This window comes from Otolemur garnettii, unplaced genomic scaffold (genome assembly GCF_000181295.1).
Source record: "Otolemur garnettii isolate 467f Iridium unplaced genomic scaffold, OtoGar3 scaffold00025, whole genome shotgun sequence".
In the NCBI taxonomy this organism is placed as follows: Eukaryota; Metazoa; Chordata; class Mammalia; order Primates; family Galagidae; genus Otolemur; species Otolemur garnettii.
In genome coordinates this window covers 8,304,012-8,310,029 of record NW_003852420.1, presented here as the reverse complement: position 1 = coordinate 8,310,029, position 6,018 = coordinate 8,304,012, and the positions used below count along the sequence as shown (strand labels likewise).

The window sequence follows — 6,018 nt, the reverse complement described above, 5'->3', positions numbered from 1 at the left end:
AAATATAAATCACATTATTGATTTATTTTCTTAATATACTTAATGTAGACTTTCTTTTGCTCCTTCCTAGGAAAAATGACATTATGGGTTTGATAGTGAAACTCAGGTACCAGTAGATAGATTTCCACCATGTCTGGTTTCCACAATGAAAGCACTGATTAAAACCATGCACATAGACATCCTTAATTATAGCTTCTAGAGCCATTATGTTAAGCTTTGTCTCTGGCATTCATGCACACAGATTGTTTTGTGTCATTTAGTTTTTGAGACAGAGTCTCTCTCTGTTGCCCAGACTGGAATGCAGTGGCATCAACAGAGTTCCCTGAAACCTCAAACTCCTGGCCTCAAGCACTCCTCCTGCCTCAGCCTCCCAAGTACCTAGGACTATAGGCACCTGCCACCACACCTGGATAATTTTTCTATTTTTAATAGAGACTAGGTCTCACTCTTGCTCAGGCTGAGCTCAAACACCTGACCTCAAGTGATTCTCCTTGCTTGACCTCCTAGAGTGTAGGATTATAGGCATGCACCATGGCTCCCAACCTACAATCTTATAACCAACAGCCAGATAAAGAAATGCTCACATAATTTTAATTATTTTACTGCTGCTTCAAGAATATAGACTCTTAAACAATTGAATCAAATTAAACAGCCACTCTATGAATAATAATTCAGCAACTAGGGTTAAAGTCAGGACTCAGCTCTCAGCTCCCCCACTGATTAACCCCTCTCTGCCTGATTTTTCTCATCTACAAAACAAGCATATTAATAGCCACATAATAGGCATAGGTGTAGGCATATTAAATGAGTTAATACATGTAAAGAGCTTGGAGATACCTGGATCCCAACAACCTCTCAATAAATGTAAACCATTTTTATTGCATAATTCATTTCCCCTTTATACTACCAGTTACCAGATGGTGCCTGAAGTGACATGAAGTGTGTGCTGAATGAATAGGAAGGAAAAATAGGAGTCCTTTACCTAACAGAATATAAAGTTTCAATGAAATTACACTATGGAGCAAAAGCAATTTGTCCCGTTTATATGGAAAGCAAGCTAGGACCTGGACTTTGACTTTGAGCTGTGTGAATGGGAGATGGCATTGCTTCCGTGACCCACATTCACATTCAATAACAAGACCACAGAGAAACAGCTTTTAGGAGCCCAAAAGGAATAGTCACCTGAGAGTCACTGTTCGACAGAACAGCCACTCCATTCTTTCTTCTACACAGCCGTTCCTTACACCTTTCAACTGTTTGGCAACTTGACTCTCCTGAGATTGAGAAACAGTGTGTCAGATTCCGTTGATCCCTAGCAGAACAGAGGAGTGGCTGCTATAGAAGACCAGAGCACTTTCATTGATCTGGTACAATCTGTTTCCATCACAGGGAAGAATCTTCTCACAACAAAAGTCCTGGAGGACTGAATGGTCAGGTAAAATGTTGCCCAGCATGCCGTCACCGTCCTGTCTAGGGAGAGTCCTACTTTAGCAAGAGTAAAATTCATGAGCAAGACCTTCACCAATAATTTGCCATAAAGAGTACTGACATTTTCTGTTTAATTTGTAAAGTGTATACAAAACACTCAGTGCTAATCCTCCCACTGATTTAGGCAAGTCTGAACCATGACTTTCATTTTTAACTAGAGAAATTTGTAGTTTACTGAGCTATTTATTACCAGAAATGATTCCTTTTTTAAATTAAACTTCCGACGTTAAGAATCCAGTAGGCAAGATTCACTGAGCAAGGATCATGTGAAGTGGATGTATAGGGTGATGTGTTCATGTAAGGACATTGTGGAAATCTTTTTTCTTTAGTTGCTTGTTTATCGTTTCAAGATAATTTGAAGGTAAAAAGAATTAGGTTACAACGTTTAGTTGTAGAAATCTTGATGTAATCTTTTGCTATCATTTAAAGGTTATTCAAGAATAACTCTGTTGATACATAAAGTAGATGGATAAGGGCTTAAGAAATTCTGTAATTTATTTTTTCATTTGCATGTTCCTTTAAGCTACCACGCTGTTTCAGAAAAATAAGCAAACAAAACTTTCAATAGCCTGGTTTTCTAATTCTCCCACTAAATAGGTATTCATTTCTGTGAGACTATAAAATTGAAATCATGATACCTGTGTATATGTATATATGTATGTGTGTACATATATATGTACTATATATATATAATATACACACATATTATATATACACAATGGTCATATATATACACCATTGTTTATCACTGAATATTGGCCAGAGGGCATTGCAGACAATCACACAATTCTTTGTGTCCAAGTGATATAAATTACAGGTTATCATGTCACCAGGGAATTGGAATTCAAAGAAAAAGAATAAGAAAAATCTTAGAATGTAGTTTAAAACTCCTAAATTTTTACCATTGTTAGGGTTATTTTTTCTAGTGTCTTCATTCTTGGCTTCTCCTAGAAGCCTAGAGTAGACACTGTCCTGTCTTTTTTTATTGAAACCAGTTTATTTGTCACATTTAGACTATCCCCAAGGCTGTCAATGGTGAACTACCTCATTTTTTTTTTTTTGGCAGAAAGCAGATCATAAGAATTGAAGCAAGAAAATTTACATAAAGTACACTCTGTACTTTTTCCCCAGAGTTAGAATACTTTCCACCCCTAACACACTCTATGATTTTGATGACAGTAGCAATAAAAAATTACTTCACATCTACCAAAGTGAGGAACAATAATCCTCAAGTATCTTTTCTCAGCTTTGAAAATCCCATAATAATTTACCAATTGAGAAATTTACTTAGTGGGAGTATTTGAGACCTAGGAAGGTTATGCTTGAATTTGCCTTTATTCTGTGGGAATAAATCCATTTCTAGAAGTACCATTACATCAGGTGGGGTAGAGGATGTGATAAAGAGCACTGTCAACAAGACTGCCTTGAATTTGTCAAAAATATATATATTTGTGTGTATGTGTGATATGTAAGCTTATAGGAAATGAAGTAGGTTTGGAGTTCCAGACGTAACTTTTTCACCCTCACTTGTATATATGACAACATAAGTGTCTAAAAAGTAAACAAAAGAGATTAAAATATATACTGGTATGGAGATTTTCACATTAAGAATGAGAAAAGAAAAGTCAACTTTGTGCCCCACTTACTCATTTATATTTCTTTTATTTAAGTCTTAGAAAAAAACAGCAATTTAGAAACCAGGAAACTGAAGTTGGCATCAAGTAAGTAAATAAGACTCACAGTCTCACTTGCAATGAGTAGATTGGAATATATGATTATAAACTTTTGTTCCAGAGACTGAACTAAAAAAAGAGTGGAAAAACGCAAGCATTGATGTGGTGGCCAGGGCAAGATGGGGCCAGGTTAGCTACACCTTCACAGAGAGCTGCCCTCAGAAGGCCAACGCCTTCCAAGAGAAGAGAACACAGCTGGCCTGGTTCCAGCACTAGGGAATCTATGAATTCCAGCACTAGGGAATCTATGAACTCCAACAGAACTTCAGTCTGGGAGGTTCGGGTTTACTCTTGTGGGAATCTTCCACAATCAAACTTCCACCACCCCTCACCTCTCACCCCCCACACCCACCCAGGGGGATGCCATTTCACTACCCACTATCCACCCCCACATGGTGGGGAATGTCCCTCCTCTGGGGTCAGGCAAGGTGAGGAGGATCAGTGTCGCTTAACAGCCAACTGCCCAGGCTACCTCCACCTGGGTCGGCAGTTCAGGGAGCCATCTTTCTCATATTGCTCGCCAGGCAGCATCTTATCAGAAAGTGGGCAGTCCCAGGCCTCATCTGACAGCACAGGCTCCTCGCAGAAAGCCCACAGGATCCTCGCATGGTGTCCACCTTACAGAATAACTTGGAAAGACCTATCTTCTGAAGATGCAAGGAGCAGAAAAGGAGACAGAGAAAACCCTGGAGTTTCTGCTGTCACTTCTATGTCGGTTCCGACTCCCATCCGTCAGACTAGCAGCCGACAGTACATTGCCATTGCCCCAAATGGAGCCTTACAGTTGGCCAGTCCGGGCCCAGATGGAGTACAGGGGCCTCAGACCTTAACCATGGCAAGTTCGGGCAGTACTCAGCAAGGTACAGCTGTTCTCCAGGATGCACAGCAAATACTTGTGCCCAGCAATCTAGTGACAGTATTGACTACATCGGTAGACACGCAAGCATATCAGATTCATACCACACCCTCAGATACTTCTCTACCACAAATTGTGGTGATGACATCCTGTGACTCTTACATCTCAGACAACTAACATGGATGACCCCCAACTGAAAAGAGAAACAAGGTTAATGAAAAACAGAGAAGCTGCTCGAGAATGTCGCAGAAAGAAGAAATAGTATATGAAATGTTTGGAAACTCAAGTTGCCATCCTGGAAAATCAACATTCTTTGAAGGATCTTTATTCCCATAAAAGTGTCTGATTCTTATATACTGCTCTCATAGTAGTATTGAATACATTGGATAATTTTTATTCCATGCTTGAGATACTTTACTAAGAAGAATATGTTCCAGGATATATTGCTAAACTATTAAGAATAGAGTATGATGTCTCTGGTCTTGTGGGGCCCCAGCCACAACACCAGAGCTGATAGGTTCAAATCCAGCCCAGGCATGTCAAACAACAATGACAACTACAACAACAACAACAAAAACAAAAAATAGCCAAGCATTGTGGCAGGCACCTGTAGTCCCAGCTACTGAGAGGCTGAGGCAAAAGAATCACTTAAGTGCAAAGAGTTTGAGGTTGCTGTGAACTGTGACATCATAGCAATCTACCAGGGCAACATGGTGAGACTCTGTCTCAAGAAAAAAAAAAAAAATAGAGTATGAATGATGAATGTCTTACCACAACAAATAAGTAAGTGAGGAGACGGTTATGTTAATCAGTTGGATATAAGCATTCCACATTGTATAGCAAATCAGCACTTGTACTTCATAAAGGCATTAATGTATACAGTTATAATTTAATAAAAACTTTTTTTAAAATGCTTGACTCTTAACAAATAAAATATTTTTGTGGACTTGCCTAAAATTAAATGGATTTCTTTTTAGTGGAGTTTTATAAGTGTGAAAAAAGAAAAAATCAAAAGTGAAGCTTGTTATGAGGCTTTTGCAACTCAAAGCTAAATATCTTGCAAGACACCTCATGGCAGAGGCTAACGTGGAACATGACCCCATGGGAGCTGCTGGCACAACTAGAAGCTTTTAGAAATCAAACATACCAAGAAGCAAGAAATGAACTTGCAGCAGTTTGAATTTTCTAAGTAACCATAGCTGCCAAACCAAAAATGGCCAATGAAGATGAAATTTGGTAAATCAGATTTTAAAAAATAAATCCGTTTACCCTGTGATTTGCATTTCTTACCACTTTTTCTGAAATTGACCTTTTTCAATATTGTATGCATTGTATTTCTGCCAATAAACTCTAAATCACAAAGGTAAAGGAAACCTAACACACTACTAAATACATAAATTATGTGTTCTGATTGTGTATACTGGTTCTGTTGTCAGCTTTTTTAAAGGGGTTTTTAAGTTTGTGTGTTGGACCTGAGAGGGTTTTGGAGGCTGAGTTAATTACTATGGGGGTCTTGTCCTAAAAGACATCTAAGATACCTGAATGGAAATTTGGTGATTTTATAACTTTTTTTTTTATCAGAATGGAAAAAGAACTGTTTAAAAGTTTGACACTCCTAGCTAGCTTGTTTTTTGCTTGCTCTGGTAATGGTGATTTTCTACAAATTTATAATAAATTGATTTTTTGATCCTGTATTCTGTATGCAGTTGCCTATCTAACACATTCCCTGTCATGCTTTAATAGAATGGAATGTTTACATCTCCTTAAAAATGTTTTAAGTACTTTCTGAAGATGCATACCAAAGTTAATCCAAGAGCATATTAGAAACAATTTAATGTAAGGTTTATCAGAGTCTAAAATAGTATAGTTATGAAAGCAATTTTATGTTGTAAGAAAAGTGACTGCCAATATATTTTTATAGCTAATCTTTATAAATTCTAA

The 6,018-nt window shown here is 37.9% G+C and overlaps 1 pseudogene; it reads left to right on the top strand.

The window, feature by feature from the left end:
* Positions 1 to 1,427: 1,427 nt before the first annotated feature.
* LOC100966974 lies at positions 1,428 to 4,423 on the top strand (annotated as a pseudogene).
* Positions 4,424 to 6,018: the final 1,595 nt, after the last annotated feature.